The sequence below is a fragment of the Passer domesticus genome, chromosome 10, assembly GCF_036417665.1.
Source record: "Passer domesticus isolate bPasDom1 chromosome 10, bPasDom1.hap1, whole genome shotgun sequence".
NCBI lineage: Eukaryota > Metazoa > Chordata > Aves > Passeriformes > Passeridae > Passer > Passer domesticus.
This window is the reverse complement of record NC_087483.1, coordinates 21,943,776-21,970,679: the sequence shown is the minus strand read 5'-3', so window position 1 is coordinate 21,970,679 and position 26,904 is coordinate 21,943,776. Positions and strand designations below refer to the sequence as shown.

The following is a 26,904-nucleotide window of genomic DNA, read 5'->3' as shown; positions in this document are numbered from 1 at the left end:
ATCTCTGCTTTGTGCTTGTCAGCCTTAATAGACTGGATGTCACTTCTGCCTGTAAAAAGTGCCCGCTCTTCAGCTGTCAGTCAGTCCTGGCGGTGTCAGCCGAGAGCGTGGCTGGAGCTGCTGGATTAGAGGGTAGTTACCACAGCTGTCAGATTACTGACAACCTGACACCCACATCCCCAACTTCCTTTGACTGTATTTGGTTTCCATCTCGCTCCTTGGACCTTTCTTAAGGTGGATCCCCCTTGCTCAAGTTAAACAATGTTGCAGCCAACTAGGAAAGTTTTGTTCTTGTCTCCAACTCTGCTTTCAGCCCGGTTTGTCTTTTGTAGACAACGCTGTCAAAGTGTTTTACAGAAAATGTTGCTAATTTATAAGTGGAGAAAAAAAAATTTCACTGGTCTCTAAGTTAGTGGCATTATTTTTTTGAATTGTGCTTCTGTGTTTGGAGGCATTTTAGTTATTGATATCTACCTTTAGTCAAAGGTGTTGGGGAGTTTATACAGTTTTCTTCACATATTTTAAATGTACTCAACACCCTGCTCTTTCAATGCTTCTTTAGTTCTGCTCTCAAAAGGTTACAGACCATGCAATTCTGTGAATAGTTTACAATTATTCAAAGTGGTGTGCATTATACCAACACTTTATAGAACCTGCCTTGTGTTTCATATTCCACAGTTAACACATGTTTCTCCTACTTTTAGAGGATAAACTAGAACTAAGCAGAAAAAAAAAAAAAAAAAAAAAAAAAGCACACCAAAACTTACATTATTTAGGATCAGAAATAAATTCACACTCTTGGCTGTGTCTTCACTTTTGAGGGACATAGTTTGCTTAAGCTTGTTGCATTGCTCTTACACCTCCCAAGGGACAAACCCTACAGCTCCATTCCAACCATGGCTCACCAGGGTAAATCATCTCTGTTCTGCCTGTAGTTATTTCAGTCAACTAGGCTGACCCAAAGACTGCTTTTACCCTCTCCAGATTGCAAAGACAAACACCTATCTGTAATGCTGCTCTGTAGGCTTACGGAGAACTGAAGGGAAGAGCACTTGACTAGGAGACTGTCCTATGATCAAAGCATATACAGAAAGCTGGACAAAATTTGCACTCAGATGTTCCTTGTCTATGATTAAAATCTAAATTTCTCTGCAGAAAGGGTCAAACTCTTCAATGATATTTTTTAGTTATTTGTTTCAAGATAATTGCAATGTGTCATTTAAGCTCAGCCATTATATTTTAATCTCCTTGTATACAAATCTCATGGAAACATTTCCATGTAATGGAGAAAATGTGGTGATGCATCATTAACACTAAATACTGTGGGTAACCTATATCTTAGCATACATAAAATGGAAAGTATCCAGACTATATTAAACACTGTTCTTCCCATTTCCATCTTTCCTGATTGTATATTCATTCTTTGGGTTCTTGCAGTTTCAGCACACTTGGGTGCATTGCCCCAAAAAACAAACTAGATATATCCTATCTTCATTAGCTGCTGAATAAGCACAAACCAAACAGCTTTTTCAAGAAAGATCAGAGAACTGGAAAACAACATGAATTGTTTTGCCCAGATGAAACCTGCCTGATCCTTTGTATCAATTTTTAATTTGCGATTCTTCTATAAGATTGCAAACACAAATTGCTTCTTTTTTGTAAAATCTAAAACATAAGATGGCTTATACCCAATGAGCTTTACAGAGATACTATTAGCTCCTCCATAAACAGGGCCACTTCAATTTTACAATTAAACTTGAATTTTTGTTTAGATAGAAACTACATTATGATCCATGAACTTTGCTACCTTTTCACATTTCTTTTCTGTGTTTTCTTTCTTATTACATTTCATGCTTGTGTAACTATTGCCTCACAAGGCAGACTGATGAGATTATGGCTACTCCACACCTCATCAAGAGTATGGATACTCCACACTCATCTAAGCTCACTATTCAGAAAGGCAGACAGCCATGGTTTTCTCTCTGGAACCAGGAGCTGAATCATCCAGATTCTCTCTGGAGAGAGAAAATGCCACCACCTCAAAACACAACTGATAGGCTTTAATTTCCAAATCCTGCCCTTGTTCCAGGTGCCTTTATACTTTTTCCCAAGTTCCAGACACTTTACTCAGTTCTATGACGGGGACCTTGCCATATTGCAAACAGACACAATACCTAGGAAAAACTTTAGGATTTGGTCCTTTGTTCTTATCATTAAAGATAGAGTACTGGCATTTCCCAGCCACATTTCTGGCATGACATCTCCTTGTGAAATTGTTTAAGGGGAAAGACAGAAAATACCTCCAAATAAGTGACAAGGGTTCAAGAACATGCATAGGGTGTTGTTTTTCTTTTGCCCATAGCTATCCAAATGAGCCAACTTTATTTAAATATATTTAAAATATTTCTTTTAAAACTAGAGTCTAGCTCAATGCACTGCACTGTAGTATATTTTTAAGTGAAAAGAAGATCATAAAAATGCATTATTAATCCATTTCAGCTGAACAACTGTCAGAAATGTCATACCTAAATCTATTTGCAGAAATTAACGCATAATATTACCCAGTAGATACTAAGGCACAATTCACAGTAGTGGATAAATCCCTGTTTGAACAGATGGGCTGAAATGTTGGGACAGCAAGCTGAATAATTTGGGTACCTCCCAAGTAACCTCCATAACCATGGGTGTGTTGTTATTTTTCGTTCTCAGTGCCAGGTACAGCTAGAGAGGAAAATCCAGCCGTGCTGTTCCATCCGCCATGCTGGCACCTGGACAATATTCACAGGACTGTCTAAAGGAAAGAGCTCTGCAAATGACAGCCACGCCTTCACCTTCCAGATGTGAGGTGAGGAGGTATCACATCTCCTGTAGGACAAGTCCTCAAACTCAACTGGAGGCACGTCCCTTCTCTGCTCGAGCACTTCCAGGGAATTTGTGGCAGGATGAGGGGCTGCAGGTACTCACGACTCGGTGCCAAGTGTGTCACGCCAGCGTGTCACACAGTGACGGGAGCACAGGTCACCTGGGGGCTGAGGAGTGGGCCTCTCCCCACCGAGCAGCTCACCAGCAGGGCTGCCTCCACAGGCACCCGTGGAACGCAAAGCGGGAAGGGAGCTGACCTCCACTGGCCCTGTGGAGGTGCAGGGCAGGCTCGGTCACACACAGGAACAGGACGGCTCTCACCCCAACTCCAGAAGTTCTCTTCACTTCCACCACTTCCTGATCATTATCTCCCCGCAGGAGCGGAAAGCTCTGAGGAGAGACTCCAACACTACAGTGAATGGGACTGCTGCTGCCACGGACAGGACAGCCAAATCACACCTTGGCTTCCCAAAGAGCCCAAGGAGAAGCCTAAGAGGAAACAGTTCTTTTCAGTCCTTAGAGGAAGGAGCACTTCAGAAAAATCAGATCTTTCTTTGGTGACAGCAAGAACCAGGCTTATATTCTAGAGCTAAAAATATTTCTTTTGTTAAGAATCATCTACTGTGCTCAGAAGTCAATTTTAAGCTTTAGTATCCTGATTTACTCCTCTCTTGCAATGCCCAGTGTATATTTAATTTGCAGAACAGCACTGGTGAGTATAACATTAACAGATTGCTATCTAAATTTCTTTCTCTCTTTTTTAATAAAGGTTTGTGAGTTACAGAAGTGCAAAAATGCTTTAAACCTCTTAATTTGTTTTGTTTACTTCTGTAGCTTAAAAAACAGCCAATTGTTTTTAATTGGTTTAAAAAAAAAATTGCTCGAGGCAGAAACCTGGAAAACCAATCTTCTGTCTGGAGTAAATTTTTACAGCTGCCTTTTAAACCTCTGAAAATAGGGTTTATAATGGAAGTGCTGACACAACCTTATCTACAATATATCAGTGTGAACTGTACCGCTATAATAAGCAGTTATTATGTATGTGTGAAAATAATGAGAGCCAGTGTCTGAAGAGAGTTAATGTAAAATGCTAAGCAATTGTGGTTGGTTGCACAGTATAGGTTAATATTCTTTCATATAGCTACACTTTTCCCCCTTTTGTCCTCCAGAACTCCTAATGAAAATTCTGATACCTGACGGTAATGATAAGCAGCCATTCACACATCCTTTGTGTCAAGGCTAGAGCATTAATGCTTTCCTTCATATAACATTTTGCATAGCCTAAAGCATCTATTAAAATCCTTTGTAAAATTCATGAAACAAAAGTGGTGGGTTGAGTCTAGTGGGAGAGCAAGTAAGCTGCTTATTAGCAAAAAGTCAAAAACACAGGGCCAATTACAGATCTGAACAAGAAAGGCTACAGAACAGCATGGGGAGTAATTCTTTCTTCAGCCCAATGGGCTCAAGTGAGAGGCAACCTAGATAAAAATATAGCAAATATTCTAAGCAGTAATTAAACTAAAATGTTTGGAGTTTAGAAATAGCTCTATAACAACTGAAGGATATGCTCAAGTAAAACAATTGTCTGGTCTCACATAGATGCTAAATTGGAAGGATTTAAGACTGCTCCCTAAAGGAATGACTAAGGGGTAGCCAAGAAGAGCTGAGAGCTCAGGAGATATGTAAAAAATCTGTTTGGTATTTCAAATGCTATAAATTAGATAAAAAAATGAGCTTTTCTACTGAACAAGCAACATAAAACTGAATAAACCACAATAAGATTGCCCTTTTTCTGTTATAAACTTTACATTAAGCCTGTCATGTTCGATGACAGCCTAACAGACCTCATTCTTTACCCTTTGGAATTTGAAAGATTGGCAGATGTCGTGATTTCCTTAACACCAAAGACCTTGCAGATAATGTTCACCACACATACTTTTTGTTTGAAAACTTCACATCCTTACTTCCAGAGTCACCAGGTAAAAATTTCCAAACAGAACTTGAGATTTTTCTCTGGTCAATAATTGTTTCTGACCCTGAGGAAAATCTTTTATTGACAAAGGAAAAACGTGACATGGGCAGCAATTTTTATGATTTGCTTTACTAGTCCAAACATGCCCTTACATTCATAATAATGAGCTGCTTTGCACAAAACAGCTCTTTATTATGAACAGAGGGGTATAATACTGTTAAGTAAGCTGAGTCAAAGCAGAGCTAGTTGAGGCTAGCTCTGAACTGAAAGCAGTTTTCCCTTTAAAACATCCCTCCTACACTTTAAAATCTTTTGAAAAACCACACACAGTTATTTTTCAAAAATTGGAATGTGGTAAGAATCTCAACTGGCATTTTCTAACACTTGGTTAGTAAAGTTTGTGTGTTGTTATTCATTTACTTTTCAATGTAAGAATTGTTCCAAGATGTTCTGTAACTCAGGGTCATTATGCAACTTCTTAGGGGGTCACGCTTTATTCCTGTGAATCTGGGAGAGAATTTAACACCTATTTAAAACGAGGAAATCCTGGCCCTGCACTTTTGCAGCCAAGCAGTATCAAAATGCAGTGGAGCTGCTGTGCCATATGGTGGGAGGGAAGGAAGGAGGCAGAAGGAAAGCTGCAGAAGCTTTGGGCTGCCCCATGCAGCCAAGCCCTGCTGTCCCCTCCAGGGGGAGGCTGGGGACACCAAGGCAAGGGCACTGGGAAGTCACTGACCCCCCTTGCCCTGGGGTCAGGGAGCACCTCTGCAGGTGGGAGAGCTGCCTGCTCCTCTCCTGGAGGGCAGGGCTGGGAGCAGCATGGCCAGTGAGTGCCCTGGGCTTCAGGAGGGGTCGTGATTTCTCCCCTCCTGCTGTTCATTAAGCCACGCCTTAAAGGTATGTTCTTGAGCAGAGAGCAACAGTGAAGTTCAAGTTACACCTGATTCAAAAGCTTGCAAAATGTACTAACGTAGCATAATCAATTAAAGAAATTGTAATATGTCTTTCTTAGTCAATAGCTATAATAAAATAATCCATTTCTCTTTCTAATACATTTTACTAAAGAGATTTGGGGCCTTCAGGTTTTCAAAAAGAGAAGGGTTGTTTTTTTTAAATTGTATCCCAAGTAGTCATATAACAGTTTAGCTACTACCTCATCCAACACAGAACAGTCTAATTTAAAAAAAAAATTGTTCAAGAAGCATATAGCATGGATGACATAATTGCATTAGAATAAGGAAATCAATTGAGCCAGCCAGCCTTTCAGTCCAGGTAGCCATTCACATACATTAAAGTCACCATGTTGATTGGAGTAGCAGAAATATGACTAAAGTGTGCCAGACTTTCTATCTAAATGAAAAAACCCACACAAACCAAATCTACAAAATTATTCTAAATATAGCATCAGGAAAGCCTTGTGGTTTGTGTTTGCAAAATAAGATTTCTTAAAATAATTTTTTTTAAAAAGATACATAACACTGAACAGACAAAAGATTTCAAAGCTCTATCTCCCTGTAGTTTCACTAACATGTTAACCTACTTACAGCAATTAGTGCTTCATTAGTAAGGCTAACTAACTGTTGCTATGCCCTGTAATGATTTGCCAGGTTTTCTATATACAAGTGCATAATCAATGTTTTCCAATTACTGCTATAGTGCAACCACTATTTCAAATAAACTAGATAATAATACAAACCCATTACTGAATCTGAAATAGCAGAGGCATTTAATTGCAAGGCAGTTCTTTTCAGCTTTTAAAATTTTTCACACTAATGAAGTGTCATACAAAAAAGTTGTATTGATTTTTCCACCACATGGCTTCAACCACAAATATGTAATTATCCCTTTTATATCTAGCAAGGGGATTAAAATAATCTATAGTATATAGCCTTTACTTATCCCTGATGGGTCTAGTAGTACTTTTACCCTTTTCAAAATATGCAGCTTTTTGATGAATGAACTTTCAGTAAAATGTTGCTTTATTTGCTTCATATCTCTACTTTTTTGAAGCCGTCTAGCGTGCAAGATCAGAATTTTAAGTTTGCAGTTCCACCAGCAGCAGAGGAAAAGGAAGCCACAAAACAAGGACAAGTCTGTACTGCAGATCAGGGCCACATCACCTAATTCTGGTCCTCTTCCCCACCTCAGCAGTCCACATCAATTCAATTAAGTGCCCAGAGTCAGCATCTTGCTAGTAACATAACTTTTAATTAGTGCTTTCAAATTCTTCACGGAGTTCCTGTGTAGCACTGCTGGCAGAGAGCTCCAGCCCTGTGGCCCAGCCTGGGCAGGACAGATGATCCCAGTTTCCCTGGGGCTCCCAGCACCTCCACCAGCAGGGCACCCCCTCTGCCAGGAGGGCTGGGTGGCCACATCTCCAACAGGAGCAGTGGGACCACACCCAACACCCACAGCACCTGAGATGTCTCATTTTCTCAGCACCACTTGGGTGCCACAATTCCAAACATTATTTTTGAAAAAGCAGCAGATGCAAACTATACCAAAGGAACTACTAGATGAGAGTAAGACACATAATAGAAAATCACCTTGTTTTCATGGATGTTGTAGAGATTATTTTATTCCTCAAATACCTGGAAGGAATTCCAGCTTGATTTTACTGTGGTTACTATTAAAGAAAGTCTACGAAATGCTGTAACACAGATGGAAGCTAAAACCCCATGCAGAAAAGTTTTTTTTTTAACTCAAATGAGCAGAGTTTTTACATGAAAAGGGGCCACATTCCTCACATTATTAGGGCCAAAGCAACATCTCCCAGTAATAGTTTTCACTCATGTGTCAATCTATTGACAGCTGTCAGTTCTTCCAGATATGCTGAAATTCACCAAAATTAGCTGGTCTTCTGTCTTGTGAAATGTATGTTTTAATGAGAAGTTTTTGCAAATCAGATGTAATTGAGAATAATATATCCTTAAAAGTAGTCAGATATTCTAAATCATATACCATAAACTTGTCAGATATTCTAAAAATCTTATTTATAAGTTAAAACTCTTGGATAAAATACAAAACCACAGTACATCCATTGACTGAGAAATATTTTTGTAGAGGTAGGTATATTTTTTCCCCTAGATTTTTATTTACAAGTTACTATTTGAAGGCCAAATAGTGACCATCTAACTAACCAGATAGAGAAACCAACCTAAACTTGTTACTAAAATCTATTCATTAACAATAAATACATTTACTGGACCACTTTAAAAAGCTCTAAGAAAAGTTAAAACTTGCAAAAACATTTTAAATATTAGAAAGTGTTCAATCTACAAAAGAGCAGGGAAAATTGAAATATTACAGTGCTAATTTCTTTCTCATATGGATGCACACTATTCCTGGCAGTAAATACATGTGTCACAATAATTTTCTTCAGTAGTACAATGGACTGGAAAATCCCATTTAAAAATTAATATTTTAACCATAATAATTTCAAAATTCCATGAAACATAAAATTATGTCTGATTCATATTTAGTGCAGAATAAAGCTGTTCTGTGATTTTTAACACTGCAAATCCCTCACTGCTGCATTTTGTACTTTTACAAATAGGTCAGTTGAATATTTCCCTTTTCTAAGATTTCAAAATATTATAAAATACTTCTACAGTCATCATAAAGTTTACAGTAAGACAATTCAGCATTCTCTTAATTTCTTTCTTCCTCAGCATGCAGTGATAAATATAAATTAACCTATTATTTTTCTTTTATTAAAATGCCTTCCATATCAGTTACAGAGGACAATGACTAAAACTGTATGCAAAAGTAAAAAAAAAATTCTCCTCAGAAGAATTTAAGAAAAATATATACACTCCTTGTGGAAGTGTGTTTCCAGGATAATAAAAGGCCATTACCTTGACCGTTGACATGAAGCCATCAGAGTCATATTTATTGATGAAACTTTCAGCTCCCAATCTGCTGCACTGAATGAGCATCATACAGCTGTCAGCAAAGGCAGAGCACAGAAACAGTGATAGCTTGTGACATTTTCCTTTCATAATTTATGAAAACAAAATACCTTAGAGTTTGCAGAACACCAGAAGAAAAAAATTAGAATAGCCCCTTTAAGGAAAAAGCCCATGAGATAAATATCTTAATTATTTATATCTATTATCAGAGAAACATACCTGTTAGATTGATATATCCATGCAGAATTAATTGATAGTGCCTAACAAATGTACTCAATGAAAAAAGAAATGCTGATGCACTGCAAATAAACAAAGTGAAAAAGACCTAAAATTAGAACCTTAAAGTAACGGTACTGTGAGAATGCTTTGGGGCTCTTTGCAGGAAAATAAACTTGAAAACCTTTATAAAATTAATTGCATTAATAAATTTCTATAATAATTAGCATAATTTCAGAGGAAATTAGACAAAATTAGATAACAATTTAAGTATTTTAAACTCAAGGTGAACATTTTTTAATATTTAAAAATGTCATTTGCGCATATTAGAAACAAGCAAAGGGGAAAATATGTCATGATGTGTTGTGTGTCTTCCACCTTTTCATTTTGTGTTGCTTGGATAAGCTGTAAAAATGAATGTGCTTGAAAATTCTCAGGTACCAGTACTTTTGCTCAAAACTCATATAAAAAATGTTGGGATGCCAAGCCCCACTATGCAGTATCCCCTTCAGGAGGGATGCTGTCAGCACCAGATAAACTCGGGGATCTTACAGCAGTCCTGCCAGCACCCCGGCTCAGGATGCTCAGCACAGGCCTCCCAGTTTGCCCAGGACATTTCCCTTGGCAGGCTGAGGAAATGTTAAAGCCCACACAGTCTGCACACAGTAAACATCCTCCCCATGTTTTTCTCCACATGCTTTTCACACACCAGCTGCCACCAGGGAGGAGATTCCATGCTCACAGTGGGATGCAGTTTCTCCCATAACAACCCAGATTAGAATAATGCATATTTTATATACACATCCATATTTCTGATTAGCTGAGACTTTCCACCTCCAAAGCTCCCAAGGGAGAGCTGTGTGCAGCTACTACTGCTTGGCAAAGCTTTGGCAGCAATTTTGGGGAAAGAAGTGGCTATAACAGAAGTGTTTATTCACCAATTCATTATATCTGATGCACATTTTAAAACTCTCCACTAGACCCCAGCAGGCAGGTTAAAAACATACTTACAGAGGACTGGGAGTGGTAAGGTTTTGTTGTGACTACTCTCAACAGGCAGGGGGTGAACACACCCTGGCCAGCACCAGCCCTGGAAAACACCATCTCTCACAGGGAACACCTTACAGACAACTTCCTTACCCCTCCTGAAAAGCATGTGAGGAACTTAGTGACTGCTCAGGATTGTTTTTAAGAGAAAATGAGCAGGGTCAGTGCATAAAGCAGGCCACTTAAGTGAGTTTTGGGGCACAGTCATGCCATAGTACCATTTCCCTGAAGTCTAAACTGCATCCTTATACTGCCCTCAGGGAGAGGAAGTGGCCTTTCCCATTTTAAAAATTACTTTGAAACATATATCAGGCTAAGGAAGAAAGAATAAAGTATATTAAATTGTCTTAAACTGAAAGGGGAAAAAAAAAATCTCAGACTTTTTGACAGTGGATGCTTCTTCCTTCTTCTGTTTTCCAGGGAACAAACCCAACTGTCTTCTCTTTCCCCTTTTCTTACTCTTCGTGTCATTTGCATAGCTCTCCACCTGGTGACAGCCATTCAGCACTAACCTGGCTAATAAAAGACAATACAAAGTTGCTTTCAAACATGCACTGGTCTCTTCTACAAGATTAATAGCTGCAGCAAGGGGCAGTGGCAGCTGCAGAAACAGGACACCTTTTACAGCTGCAGCCACATGATAGATCTTGAAGTTTCTTGGCGCAGGGTGATGGATGCCCACCCACTCTGGCACCGGCACCACACAGGGGCAACACCTGGATGGAGCCTGGGAACAGACGTGAGAGCAGGAGAGAGAGGCAGGGCTGCCAGGCTTGGCTTGAGGAGGAAAGGCGCATTTGTATCAGTTAGGGATTTGACCTCGAGCCTCGCAGCCATCAGCAGCAAGCTCGGCGCCCGCACCGCTGCTTGAAGGGAAGATTACCAAAGTCATTAAACAAATGATTAGCCTCCCAGCAGGTCAAAAATTGTGAATCAATCCACTTTTGTAAAGCATTACAGCCAGAATGTGTGAAAGCTTTATAAACCAATACACTATGGATTTCTGGACAAAACCTCTTCTCCGCCTGCTTATAGTCTCTTTTGGGTTTGCTCCTTTTTGCTTAATAGAGTCTTAAAACTTCTCTTTATAATTTTATAATAACCTCTGAAGAAACAGTCAGGTTTTAAGCCAAAATTCTAGAAAAGATGAGTTCAGAATATCTTGAAAATCAGGAGGAACTATTGAGGAAGCTGTAAAAGTACTGTAGATCGAGTATTTACCACCACCTGTCTTGTGGTTTGAAAAAACAAGTGTTTTTAAAAACAGGATCATTTTGATGACTACTTAAAAATACCTCAACTCTGCGCTTGTGCATTGAACACAGCTGAGCCTCCTATGAAGTATACCTGTCTATACCTGTTTTCTTTAGAAGTATTAAAAAGCGTGCTTTCATTGTCTAAGCAACTGCACAAACTATTGTGTTTTCAAATAAATTACAAAATAAAGACTCAGCAAATATTATATGCTCTGTATATTTTAAGGCTTATCTACCTATATCATCACAAATTAGAACCAGCTTGAACCCAGCAACCCATCACTTTGCAGATGTTCACAGCCACAAAAAATTTAAGGTCTCTTTGATGCCAAAGTAAGAAATTAATCATCTGTAAGTCCTGCATTAGATATTAAAATAAGTAAATTTGAGCCTAACGTAACTGCAAATTCAAACGCTGAAAGTCTTTCTTTTGACCTCTTCATTGGTAAACTCTTAATTAGGTCAAATTCTCAGAAGCAGCAAACATCTGGCAGCTGCAGTGGTTTGCCCAGCATTTGTGCTCAGCTCCCCTCTGGATGCAGCTCCCCGGGAGCTCTGCCAGAACAGCCACTCAGAGAGGTGTTAACACCTAGAAATTATAGTGGCATTTCTAACTAACCCTGCAAACCATACTTGTTGCGTTCACGTGGATATGTGTGGCTTGGGTAAATAATAATTTATGCCAGACTTTTTTCCTCTTGTGACTTTAGTTTTGATATCACATCATGATTCAAAGCCCGGTGCACCATAAATTTTCTCCAAATGTGTAGTAATTCCTTGGCGCAGTCTAAAGTTATGATTCATTTATACTGGAGTGACAGCATAATACCTAGGTGTCAAAATCCATTAAAACTGTTCAATGTCTTCTGTTTATTTTTAGAACCAATTGAGACTTAACTGATGGTGAAAAATATACAGTCAAGTGTGTTTACTTCACCTTTACAAAGAATCCGTTATAGTCCCAATTAATTTGTTATTCCTGTCACAACAGGTACTGGATACTTCAAAACTGTCATTACCGTTTCTCTCTGTTTCTTTTGCCTTTTTTTTTTTTATATCAAGTCTTCTGTTTATTTTTAACCCATTAGTAGGTAACAGTTTATATTTTTTTGCAAAATAGGAATTTCACATCACTTTCCATTCTAATTAAAATAAATGTGATGAATAAATACATTTCCCAATCAACTTACATTTATTCAAAATTCTCTCTGTCACAATCGGGTGTCCTAGGGCTGAGTTTAGTGACCATTTGCAGGATGATACAATTTGTGTATCACTATTATTGGCTAGATAGAAATTAAAAATATGCTATGTGCCTGTTACAAACAACAACCAGTTCTTAGCAGAATTCAGAACATCTTTTGCCTGCTAAGTGTTAACAGCTCATTCTTGCTTATAGAAAATTCAGAACATAGTTTCATGGGGGGTAGGGAGGGGCAGAGAGAGAACCCCACAAGACCTCCATGAGATGGGCTCTAAATGTCAGAGCCAGGCACCAAAGCAAAAGTCATCAGGACAATTCTCTGCAAATAGCTGTAAACATAACTCCAAGGAAGAGTTTCTAGTGGTCGTGTTAGATGAAATGCAAATGAAACACTGATGCCCAAATTGTTTTTCCAGTACTGGAACCAAGTCACACAATGTTCGGGGAAACAGCCATGTCATGAAACATGTTAGGAGCCAAATGAAGAACTGAGTGTACCTGCACGTGCTGCTCCTGGTGCTAGTGTGCACTGGGTGCTGCCTACAGCAGCCCCCATGCTGCCTGGGGAGGTGGCCCACAGCCTCCTTCCCCTTCTCCCTCCCATGCCTGGGGATTTCGGCACACGGCAGGCGCTCATCGCATCCCTGCCCACCCCGGGAGCAAACAAGGGGCTCCTGGTCACTGCCCTCTGCTCCTGCAGGAAGTGGGACCCAACACTCAAAGGGGCAGGGCAGAAAGAGCACCTCACTACTCAGGACTTGTGGCTAAGGGTACCAGCCTAAAAACGAGCTAAGCATCACCTCCTCATGGGTTAAGAGCTGAGTGGGAAAGAGCTCTGGAGCATGTGTTGTAGTTCATAGTTTTACAGCACTCAGGATCCTCTGCTTTGTGACTTTTACTTCTGGAAAAGGAAAATACAGGATTATAATTGAGTATGGGACTTAACATTACTTAAATGCATCACTGGTGACCCTGCTGCTGCCCCAGCAGCATGGATTGTCATTCATTTCTGAGGCATGTTAGCTCACTGAAGCAAAATGAGACATCACTTTTTTTTTATTAATCTGTTATAAGGATTTTATTGCAATTTGGATGATTATACTCTGTAGTCATAACTATGTAAAATTAAGCATAAATAGCTTAAGTGACTCAGAGGAATAGAAATTAAATAAGCCTATTGGAGTAAGTCTATCCTCCTATCATTATATTATGCTATCTACAGTATATTTTCTGGTCTTTTGACTTGTTCAGTTTTAAAAATCTCAGAAATGGGGCTTTCAGGATTTTTTTTTTACAATTGCTGCCTAACCTAATAGACCTTACACTTAGTTAATTTTTTTTAATACTTAGTTTCACTACAATTGGGTCTCTCTGATTCACCCTAAGGACCGTATCTACTTCCTGCATCCTTAATCATTCATTACACCCTTCCACTTCCTTTACCAGTTGCAAAGGCACACTCTGCTCTCTCCCAGGTTGGTGCTTTAGCTCTTGGAATACAATTTAGAGCTCTTCAGTAAGGCCATCATGTCTAAAACCTGCAGCTGTTGCTGCTGGACACCAGAATCCCAGCTCAATGAGAAAGACCTGAGCACAAAGCCGTGTCTCATCTCTCCCTCCTACCTTGGACCATTTGCAGATTTCCATACTGACCTCATGCTATTGCTTCCTGCCACAGTTATAACCAAGAAAAAAAGCATTTTGGTAAGAAAATAAGTGGGGTCTCCTTTACAAAACCATCCACACTCTTTGCAGGATGAGGTTTTTATATGAAGTAAATTTTTGCAAGAGATCACTTTCAGAGAGTTCAGAATAACTACACAAAGTAAGGTGCAGCACTGCAGTGGGAGGAACAAGCAACGAAAGACTACAAGGAGCTGCTAATTGTCAGCTTCCTCCATATTATTTCTTGTAAATTATTTGTTGCTTGGTCCAAACTAATTTTTCTGATTCCTCTACCTGTAAAAACATATCAGTTTATGCTACCAGTTTACAAAATTAGGACTCATTCCTCTGAGGCTGCCCAGAGTGACCTGACACACTGGCTTACCTCTCTTAGTCTACACTGCCTTTGTACAAGAAAATGGAACCAGCAGGAGAAAAAAATTCCTCACTGCATCTAGCTGCTCTTTGTGGAAATCAAAAGGAGTAGTTTGGAACGGCTTGCATGTAAAAAAGAGGCTCTTTTTTTCTCCTCAAAGTCTGTACACAACTTCATGCAACACCACAAAATCAAACAGCCAAGCACTAAAGGTTCCAGCACAACCACTGTCTCTGAGTCACCCTCTAGGGACTCAGGCCAGAAACTCACAACTTTTAAATCCAGTCGTGACCAGGAATAATGTGGCTTACACTCAGTTAAAACCAACGGGCCTTATTTGGGTAGTTTCAAGTCTCACCATCTAACTCTGCCTTCCAACACTTATCCTTCCCTTAATCTGTATTTATATAAAAGCAGGTCTTCTGTAATAAAATGTAATGGTCTAGTGAGAATCTCATCTCCATGTGTTAGGGTTGAGGGGAAAAAAAGGACAAGGAAAGGTTTTGGGGAGCATTGTGTTAAGTATCACAAAGCAATGAAAGGTCTATGGCAAGATAAATACTAACATCAGGCAAATACTATTTTAAAAATGTCAGCACTGAATTTGTCTTTAGAAAGTGTGCTTTGGATTGCACAGCAACTCATCCAGGTATTGGACTGGTTTAAGACACAGGCAAATGTTTGGATCAAAACTCTTCCCTTCTGCAGAACAGTTTTCAAACATGTGCAATATTCACAATGAAAAAGCATTAGGGTTCGAGTGGACACTTCACTGCACAGCTGAATTTTTTACTGTAAAGCATCAGTGTGCAGGATTGGAATTTCTAAGGCAGAACACACATTTTCCTCAGAAGTGATGTTTGTCCACAGGCTAAGGGATGGTTTTGACCACAAGGGCGTTGGACTTACCCTACCAGCTTTCAGGTCCTCCTCAGTCCTGACTTTACAACAGCTGCTTACACAAGGCTGGTTAATGGATCTTAAATCACAATGCATGGGTGTCCCTGTATGGATTTTCTGGAGTGCTTTACACCTGCAAGAAGTGATTCCATAGTTATGAATCTCTGGATCCATAAACATGATCATCTGTCTTTGAATCAGCTGTAGAGCAGAGCAATAGTGCCCATTTCAGAGCTCTTGCTGGCCTGTGGTTTTAGCAGTGAACTAGTGCCACACTTTGTGTGGGTGAGCTGTTCTTTGGGTTTTGTTTGGACCTCATAATCAATGTCTGTAAGAGAGGGAAGAGATGTGGAAAACCTATGGAATCAAAGGCTAACAGACTAGATAAATCCAGAAATGATTATTTGGTTACTTCACCTTTTTATTTTTAAGGAAGAAACCTCATGGAAAGGTCTCTCCTGCATTAAAGCGAGCTTTTCTGCAGTTTACTTCATTCACAAAGATTCTCTCTTTCCTAGAGAAGAGAAACTTAATTTTTGCAGGATATATTTGAGCACGCAGTCTCATGCTGTATTATCAGCTTCAAACAAAATTTAATACCTTGTGTTGGAGAGCACAGTTCAAATAAAATAAATTCCTGAAGAGATAATTTATGTTAAGAAATAATCCTGAAGGCCAGAGATTTTCTTTTTTTTAACACACAAGGAAAAGAGGAACCATTGCAGGTAGAATGGCAGGAAAATATATGTATTTGCAACCACTTCTACGATTTTGTAACAAAGGAGAAGGTTTCTTCAAGTTTTAACAAGACCTTACTTTCCTCATTCATTATTTTTTCCCAAATAGTTGCTCCAAGCTAACACACTGACTTCTTTAGCTTTCACTACATGAGCTCACAACCAGGCTACGAGGTTTTTTGCGCGCACACTTACGGTCCATCGTTATGGAATGTCCCTGGTTGGGCAGGAGAGGTGCTCCATCACGAAGAGCCATTCATCAGCGCTGGCTCACACCTGACCCCTGCAGCAATAATGCCGCATCAAGTAGGCCAAGTACCGGCTTTGGCAGCAGAGCAGGGAGCAAGAGCCAGCCTCAAGATTAAGTGCGCTGCTTCAGGTTTGCATTCCCAGGAGCTAGGCGGGCTCACGCTGTATTGATTGCAGAAGTTTACCAGTAAGTATCACAAACAACAATAGCCAGGTCGATGATGGGCAGCGCCTGCTCGGCAGTCCCTGCGGAACGCCGCGCGCTCCGGCCCAGGCGCGGCGATCATGACGGCTGAGCGTGGGGTGAGCAGGGGTGATGGGCGAGGGAAGAGTGAGAGCCTGCACCGCCAGATGACATTTAAGCTACTTACACATGGGAGCACAGAGAGAGACAATGGTGCAATTATATTTCTCCAAGTTTCCAACTGCAGCAAAACCCTGTTGTCTCTCAGCGCCTGTGCGTTCAGGCAACTCCTCTCTTGTTGCAATAAATGGCTCTTCAGGAACAGAAGAACACACAAATGCAGGTATTAGTGAGTATAAACTATACTCAGCAAAAAGTTTCCAAGTATCTGTCTCTCCTAGCAGCCACACAGGTTTGGCACCAGGATCTGGGGAAGAATCTGTTTATAAAATCTGTGTACATTTGCTTTGAAGACAGAAAACCTCACAGACCGGTCAAAACCCTGGCCAAACTTTTGAAATAAAATATTTGTTCTGATGCTATGATTAAATGGAAGCCTGTATTTAAATCACACTAAGACTTAAACAAGAGAAGCCCTGAGAGTTGGACTTGATCCTTATGGGTCTCTTAGAGCTCAAGATGTTCTATGGTTATATCAGATTAACATCACATTTATTAGATATCTTCCCATGTGCAACCAAATCCCACAGCCCTACTGAAAATCCAGTCTTAATTTTTTACTGTGTATTACATAAATGCCTACCTAAAAGCTCATACTTACAAGTATGGAAGTTATACTGAAATCTTATTTGATATCAATGTTAATGAAACATCAATTTAGAATGATGTTGTAGGAATCGACAGAAATTCCAAAGCCCACCTAGGACTAAAACATGTGTTTTAATTATTCTGAAAGTTTAATTTGCTCTTAAGGTGCTTTGTCTATATGAAAATTAAAACATTACAAAATGGCAGTAAGATTGAAGTTAAATTGTCAATACACTTAAGTTATAGTTTCCAACCTTTCAGTTAATGGAGACTCCGAGGCAGGGTTATAGGGTTTAACTGCAGTATATTTTTTTCTTCTACCCGAAAATGAAGACAAAATAATTCTCCACATGCCTCTACTAGAAAAAATTAATAATACCTGAACAAACATACTCCTTTTTTCTCTTTATATAGTAATCTTGGATGTCCAAAAATATTTCAGTACCATGCAAACAAATGTCGTTTATCAAATTGCAGCATAGTGGCCATAATGATGCTTTAATTGTTCAGAAAAATGTTATTAGTGTCATTGCAAGTCTATGAAATTACTGAAAGAGTCAATGTATTTGATATAAATATTTTTAACTACTGCTGTAACTCAAACTCCATTCCAGTTTTTACTTTGGAGACCATATTTTTTTACTATACTAGTTCAATTGCATTCGAAAATAATTGAATTAGAAGAAAAAATTCTATGGAATTTGTATTTTTTTCTGTGAGTATACTGGAGTAGTTCTAAAGGACAAGTTAGGTGGGTGAAATAAAGAAGAAAACACTTCTGTCTTGATGAAATTTAAAAAACCAAAACAAAAGCTTTTTGTTTTTCTTTAAAAGATGAAGGTATGTACTCCAATAAGACAGAGGGTAAGAACATCCCTGATAGCTCAATCTATTCTGAGCTAATGTAAGAATTTGGTTACAAGCTTGCCAATTAATTATGTTATTTGACACTTGGGACCAGTTGAAGTCTTGCTGATGTGATTAAACATTTTTTATCTGCTCTGTGGAAACATTTATGCTGAAGTACTTATAATGATTTCAGTTTAAAAATTATTGTTACATAAATTTGATAAGAGGAAAACAAAAATGTGGAAATTACTTCAGGCTATAGACAACAGAAGAATCCAAGTGCCACAGTAGGCAGCCCATCTCATCTATATCCTTGCAATTAATAGGAAAGAAGTCTCATTTCACGATCTTTGTTTCATCTCTGCTGGTGGAAGTGCTTAGCAAGCACATTATAACCCACAGGTTTCCATTAGGCCAGCACACAGCACCAGTACTTTATGAATAACACAGACCCTGCAACTATAACAGGGGAATAGCATAACAGCCTGGAAAAAACTCACAGAAATGGTTTTTAAAGTGCCATTGGGCACAGGTCTTCCTTCACCAGCACCCCCTCAGAGCCATGCTGTAGCAGCAGGGGAGGGTTGTTCTTGTGGCACCTTTCCACATCCCCAACATATCACAGTTTGAGCTGGGATTGTCTTTCACGAGACAAAACCATGTGATTCCATCAGTGCCGCTCACCCAAGGCAGTAGGAACGTACAAGTGTTACTTTCTCATCCTTCTTTCTGCTTATAGGTGACAACCATACATCTCCTTCCTCTAAACTGAGTGTTGTTACCTGACAGAAGTAATTAAAACAAATAAAGAGAAGAATTTGTGTCTGGCTGTAGCAGGTCACTAGCCTTGACAGGGTTTGCTTGTGACAGCGCCAAAGCAGTGCTTGGTGCCACTGGACTGTAGGCAGAAAGTAAGCGGCGATTGAAGGGAAAAAGCAAGAAGAAATAAATAAAGGAAGAATTTTTGCCTTTTAACCACTCAAGATAAAATAAAGTCTCTTTGTCATAGTCAGTTTATCACATTAAGCCTGAACTAATATTTTCCAATCATAGTGACCTCATCCTGCCAGAATGCACCGGCCCCTAATCCTCGCTGTAATGTTTTCTCATTAGCTGCTCAGCATTGGCCACACTGGTTGTAGCAGCTAAGCACTGCCTCAGGCACCACTGGAATTAATTACCAGAAGAAACACTGCTGTTTTGAATTGTCATCTTGAATTTATCACTTGCCACTTAATGTAACTCATCTGACCTAACAGCGGCTCGGTGTCCCGGCGGAGGAGCGCGGGGAGCGGCGGGTCCCAGCTGCCCGGGAGCCCGGCGGGCAGCTGCTCCCGGCCCGCCGCAATCCTGCCCCGCAGGCACAGCGCCATAACGATGCCCCCAGCAAATTGCAGATGACCCGCGGCCCTCTCGGCTGCCGAGCTCCAGGGGGCTCGCAGGGAGCTCCTGCACGCCGCCGGCCCCGCTCGGGGACAGCGATGCTCCTCTCGCTGCGCGGGGACGCGCCCGCCGCTTGCTTCGCGCCCCGCACCTTTCCAAAATGTAATGAAAGCGGCTGCTCGTATACAGACGGGAAAATGGCTGCAGGGGAGCTCACAGAACCAGACCTATAGCATTTTCTTCCAATTTGTGAAGAAATTGCTCTTCGAAACAGAATGGAGGTCAGCAATACAGGTATGAACTGCCTCTACATCCTTGCCCCCACACAGAGTTTCCATGTGTGGCAAGATGAAGGGTCTTCCTAAGGTTTGCAATCTTAAAAGTCCACAATAAATGCATTATTTTGCTTAAGGTAAAGATATTTCTCCAAGTTTTGCTGGACACACACTCTCATCCCCAAGCCTAAATTTTATCTGTGAAGAACTTACAATTGCGGTGGACTCATTTCACCACTTTCTGACAAAAATAGGAATAGCCAGAGTACCCAAATTTCTGCTCAAAGCTGTGTATTTGCAAGCTCCATTGGAGTGCTTAACTCCATGAAAGATGTAATTTTGCTATTGGTAGAAACAGGGATGACTCAGTGTAATAAGCCAAGACTATCCTAGAGATAACATAAATATTAAAAAAACTGCCTTTTAGTAGGCTTCTAACAATAACAATTCCGAACACGTTTCCTAGGCAAAAAGGTTTCCTCTTGTTACCACCCTGTATACTCATCACAGTAAACTTAGAGAGATGTATAATGTGATATAAACATTAATAGTTTCACAATTGTGTTTTAGAAAGACTATTTATAGAGAAAACACAAAATGCCTCCCAAAAGTATACTTAGACGTAAGCCACCATAATCTTCTTGCTCATGCAGCAGGAAATCTAATACACCAGCTCAATAAACCTGTAGGAAACAAAGGTTTTATGTAGCATTAAGAGTCACAATATTAAAATACCACATAATACATTCAACTACTCTTACAACACTCATTTTAAGAGCCAAGAAAATTAAGTGCCAGTTTGAGAGTAATAATATCAGAACATGCAGAATGAGACTGGAGAAGCACAAAACTAAGAGGACCCCTCATGATATATTTGATGCTTGCATCAGACCCAAATATTTGATAGCAGTGACATTCTGGGTTACCAGCAAATACTGCCCCAACACAGCAGTATTTTCTAGAATGTGCTGAAAAATGGAAATTCTCATCAGCTGACTTAAAGATGTTATTTCAAAATGTATACTTTACCCTCTTTATTGTTAAGAACAAAGTCATCATCATCATGGATGTGTCAGTCAAAATCCATGTTTAAATACAGGTACATGAGAAATACCTATGTGGGCTTGTGAGACTACATTAAATAGGGCATAGAGATCACTGACCTTGTGCTAGAATAATCTAGAAAATTCAGTGACTTAATCATTAGGTCCTTTCACCAAAAAAAATGTATTATTATTTTCTGAAGGTGTTTAAATGTCAACCTGGTAACTACTCTTCAGATTTTCAGTATAGGCAATGCTTTGTAGGATTCAACTCCCAGACACGTGGCTCTAAAACTAAAGACCAAGAACTAAGAGTCTCTGTGTTTCCCATTACCAGAATCCAAAGTCTTTGTTTCACTTCCAGCTACCAGCAAAAGATATAACCTGTTAACAATTTATATGTTTTTAGACACCACAAAAAGCCTAACATTTTACATTTGTTTGTAAGTTCACAGCTGGATACCCGGTGGGTTAGGTTTGAGGAAAACTGGTAGATGGAGAAGAAAATAATGTTTTCCAGCCATTCATACTTTGGAAATGGTTGCTGGATGAACAGAGTTTGGAATGTTTTGGTAAAAGGGATTAGTAGATGAGGAATGAGCATGGTGATCAAGATATGTTTATCATATAATTCACACTTGCATATATTGTTTATGCACTTATCTAGTTATAAGCAATATTATTTTTATCTAGTCATAGGAAGACTTCAAACCCCTTTAAGAGCATGAATTTATTTTTTTAAAATAGCATATCCAATTGTAACTCCAAGCAAAACTTAGATAAACACATCATTGAATAGCACAGTCTTCACAGTGGTAGTATAAGTATTCTGAGCTTACATTTATATCACACATCTGGAAAAATGACCTTAGGTGTGCATTTGTGGAACATAAGTGTTTATTTCACCCTATTCTTTAGTTATAAAAACCCATATTATAAACTGGAGGAAGCATGAGCTGGCATAAAAAGATTCCTTACTAGAGTAAAATATACCTAAAAGCAAATTGTGTCTATTTGGTTTTGGGAGACTGAGTTTATGCAAGCAATTGTCATGCAAGCAGAGTTGGGAGTAATAATGTGGCCTTTAATGACGGAATGATGGACCTGCCAAACACTATCTCCTGCCATAGACTGCTTGTATTTCCCTGCACAAAGATGCCCATCTGGGAGTTATTAACATATTCTCGTCAATTCAGAACCTGCTTTAACATAATCCATATTTGTTGGAGAAAGTCCAACATCAGCCAGAGAACAGTGGGCACGTGATCTGATGACACATTTCAAGCAGCACACATAAAGCATGCTTGGGCAGCTAAGCAATTCAGAAATGCAAATAGCAAAAAACATTTCTCTTCCTAGATAAAAAGGACAAATCCCTTCTGGCATAACACCTTCTACACTTTTGATACTGAATGGAAACAACAGAGGTAGGAAAGGGACAGGTAGGAGTTTTTCATTCCATTCCAAGCACACTGACACAGCCCTGCACAGAAGCTGCTGCTTTCAGTATCCAGCAAATGCTCTGTTGCATGGGGGCAGTGAGAGAGAATACAAATTCTCTGCTACCAGCAGTACCTTACACTTGTTTGTATGGTACTTATGGAAATGAGCATTGTTTATTTAAAGGGATCAGAACTCATCATCAAAGAAACCCTTCATTAGAAAATTATTTGGTCCTACAGGTCAGTCTACTCTTGGAAGCTGATGTTTTCATAGAATTAGAATTTCATTGCTCTTTATAATTTGGGGTGATTCACTATGCCTAAAGTTTTCTGAAGTTTGGCATTTATTTTAAAGTCTGCCCTGGTCCTTCTGAGGCCTCACGACATTATCAAAACTTCAGTGGCTGTGGGACACTGTGGCAGTGCCAGCACTCAGAGGGGGCTTGGCACAGCACTCCCCAGAACAGTATTCCAGAAGGTTGACACCTAAAAACAGCCCTTTTTAAACCTTCTACTCAAGGGAATGTGATGTTTACTGACTTCAGTTTCTGAACGGATAAAACCCCAGAAACCATTTTTTCCTCCTTTTTCATCCAGTCTTGCTCAGTTTGGTCAATTTTGGTGTTCAAACTAATATTGCTTATGACCTTTAAAGACTTTCAGGGAGACATTAGTTTTCCCATCACCCAGCCACTATGGATTGATTCCAACACGCCTGTGAGCTACAAAAGGATAGTGTAAACAATAGCTTCCCATTAAACTTCAGTTAAACATTAGGACTGCTGTCCAAAGATCATAGTTAAAGATAACTGAAGTGTTACTATATTCCTTTGTGTAACTCAGTCATGACCCTAATTAATGTGTCTAGTTTAGACATGTATCTCTTTAAGTAATGGGTGGTTTGTTTGGACAATTAGGCAGAGTTGACAAGGAAATTTTCCATCAAACTGGGTCATAAAAAGTACATTATTCAGCATTATTATGAGTAAAACACTATTTATTACCCGAACTTTACAATACACCATTATCAATCATTACCTGTCATTAAGGTATGTTAACATGAGATCAAAGAGACAAAGCCAACTTAAACAAACAGGGGTGCAGAGAAGGCTTTTAGACTTGCTTATTTAAATTGAAACAAGTGTAGCTGAGTCCATTGATTAGCTAGAATTCCCTTTCAACTGAAGATGCAAATCAGGTAATCACTGCAGTCTCAGAGCAGCCCTTGCTCCTTGACACAGATCACAGCTGTGCTCTTTCCAGGAGAGGTGGCTGGATGCACCCACTGCAAACAGGGGAAAATCCCAGAGGGATTTCTGGCTGCAAGTTTAGATTCACTCTCACTTTAACTCTGGCCTATACTATTATTTGACCATTCATTAAAAACAAATAATATAAAACAGAGGTAAGTAACCGATTTTAAGGCATTCATATCTTCCCAAAAACCTGAATCACTGATTCAGCAAGCTATTCCATGCCTATAAAACAAGTTTTTTAGCTATTTTCTTAGCAGCAGCACCCCAGTGTTTGAGACATAGAACTGGATTCCCATTGACCTAAATGCCATGCAATGCTCTCAAACACAAACACTCAGCACACTTTGTGTCAAACAGAGAAAGGCCTACAAGAGTTCTCTCGTCACACTGTGCCACGGATCTCAGCAGACATCCTGAAAATCAGGAAATGATCCCTGAAAACCCAGCCCTACTGTGCACTGAATAATACTGCTCTATGAGCCACGTTACAATCAAACTGATGCAGTATTTCCATGAAGCTAACAAGACATGTAAACTGTTGGGCAAGGTTTTCACTCAAAATAACAGATTTTAGATGTGTGAGCATGTTTGGATCTTTTCCAACCACGCCATTTAACAGTCTTGCTGCAGTCTGCAATTTTATTCTGCCCTGCATGATTCAATCAATGTTCCAGAGAGCTGAGAAGGACAAAATTGGAAGTCTCAAACTACTTCAGATCAACCAACTCTATGCCAAATCCTTCTGAAATTTTTGAACAATTTGAATTCCTTGTTTCTCAGCACACAGTTGATCATCTTCTTTGTTTTCCAGATAATGTTCTAAGTCATAAACACACATCAATTCTCATTTCCACATAAATATTTCCCTCAAAAAGAAGTTCCATATCAAATGCATCCATATCATACTCTAATTTCTTCTATTGATCACAACTTCTGTACTATGATAGAGCCAAACATTAAGAAATAATTGATAACTATTCTCATGTTTTCTCTGACACTATATATAACTGGAAGGCTATTGCCAAGGAAATGGTACTGTGTCAGAAATCCAGTTTCAGAAGGCAAATGAGGAGGAGACAGAAAAAGGGCGTACAGCCCGAACTGGTCAAAGCAAATAATGCTGGGGCCAATTTAAAACCTTCCCAGTGCAAAGAGAATAGGTGGTAGGGCCAAGTAGGGCTCACTTAAGTGGTGAGCAAGAGCTATGAGGTAGAAAAATAATTGTAAGAGAAAACATTAATTGTACCTCACACTTTTCTGATCAATTGTGGTGTTTTGGTGGGTTTTTTTTATACTATCAAAGTTCTCCATTAGCATCTTATAAATATTCTGAGAAAACAAATCCTGCAAGCATCACAACACTGGCCATTTTGATGGAGCTACTCCTTATGTCAGAAAAGCTGATGATTTTCCACTTTCAGAAACAATTTCATCGAAAACACCACTCAAAATTAGTGCATTTTCCTTTCATTCTCCTTCCTTTTTTTTGGTGTAGCTGTTATGTTGCTTTACTCAACCTGGTCTATTGCACTGCATATTGCCACACGATTTTACCTTTTCCAGCTCATTTTTAATTGCTTATCATTGCTACCTTTCATGTAAAGAGACAGGGCTCTGCCATTCTTACTAATTATCCAAATCACTAGTCACCACTTGCATGTGTGTGGCCTTGCCTAAAGCTTTTAACCACAAGTTGTGTCACTAAATCAAAGCAAGTTGGAGGTGTCTCTGCTGCAGTGATAAACTAATAAAGGTTACATGACATGTCTTTTAAGCCTTTGGAAGTATTGTTTCTAGGATTGCAGCACTCAAATAGTATGAATAATTTGATGGAGGCAGGGATGGCTGGAAGGTTATCCCATGCTGTGGGTTGGTGCACTGCTGTCCCACTGAGCTGCAGCCACAGCTCTGCAGCCTTAACTCAGCCTCAAACACATTTGGTGACAAAGCCCTCCACAGTGAGGACACCACCTTAACACCTGCCCCAGGATACCTCCTGATTCATCATTTGTGTTGGGGACCACTCTGGAGAAGCTCTTCATCCTGCTCACACTGACCTGGGTCTGCCTCTTTCCCCACAGTACACTTCAACTTACTCTGATTCTTAGGAATTTTAGTGTGAATTAACAACATCCTATTTATTAAATGAAGCAGTGCTATCCGTGGTGGCAGTGTGTGTGGGCACGTGTGCACTTCTGCCATGTCCTGCTCTTGGACAGGATCACAGTGATGCAGCCAATGTGCCATGGCAATCACAACTTCTTTTTCTGAATGGATACACCTTGCCCTGTCTCTCACATCCACATCCACTTCCTCTGCATAGCACTTCATCCTTTTTTTTCACTCTAAATCCATCAAAATAAGTAAAGGATTATTGGTACATGTCCAAAGCTTTTCCCTCAGCCTTCTTGACTGCAATCAAATATGAAGCAGGGCAGGAGTTTTAAATGTTTTTCAGATTTTCTCAGACTTTCCTCAAAAATACTAAGATCTCCCAAAGTCACTGTACCATGACAGAAGGAAAAGGGAAGAGAAAGCATCTCCCAGTAGACTGAGGGGGCTCATGGAGCAACAACCTGATATATGAGGTTACTTGCACCCATTTCTGACACTCCAGTTTCCCTTCCTATAAATCGGTCCCTGAGCTAAGAGTAAAAAATAGTTTATGCTGCTCCATTCTCTGCTCTCCCTAACTCTTTAATACAAAATGGTTCCTCTGTGGCATTGCAGGTGGAGGCACTCATTCTGAAAAAGACACTTGGCTGGATTAGCAATGGCAGAAAGAGCAATTTTCACTTTCCAGCCCTGACCTAGACCCACGTGGTCCAGACCAGAGTGCACACATGGGCCATTGGATAATCCAGTGTCCATTCTGGCAGAGCTTTCCACCCTCAGCCCTGCAAACCTCGATCACTGCACAGGTCAGACAGGCCACTCTGCTCCTACAGAGTATTTAAGCTTTGATCTTGCCCTTCACAAGAATATATTAAAAGAAAAAAAAATATCTTTGGTGCTAAATGTAACAATTACTGAAATTTCAACTAAAAACTATTTATTTGATTAGTTCACATTTTCCTATTTTCCTCTGGGTTTTTAAGATGCTGGTTAGTAATTTGACATCCTAGCAGGAAAACATTAAATACTTATAATACCACTGTTACACTGAAAATACTTAGGTTTTATAACATCTTTCCAGAGACATTTAATACTCTACAGATAGGTTAATTTAGCATAAAATAGTGTAATATCTTCCTTATTTCTGTTAGTTCATTTTCAATATATGATACCAGGCCTAGAACAAGTCACACA

The 26,904-nt window shown here is 39.6% G+C and overlaps 1 long non-coding RNA gene across 1 annotated transcript in view; it reads right to left on the bottom strand.

Moving 5' to 3' along the window:
• Positions 1-12,306: 12,306 nt before the first annotated feature.
• Positions 12,307-26,904, bottom strand: part of LOC135308838 (uncharacterized) — a 30,912-nt gene continuing 16,314 nt past the window's right edge. The window contains exons 2-5 of the long non-coding RNA XR_010369191.1: positions 16,767-16,890; positions 16,342-16,557; positions 15,419-15,542; positions 12,307-13,369 (exon numbers count right to left, since the gene is read on the bottom strand). This is a non-coding gene — a long non-coding RNA (uncharacterized LOC135308838). The remainder of the gene's footprint in view (positions 13,370-15,418; positions 15,543-16,341; positions 16,558-16,766; positions 16,891-26,904) is intronic.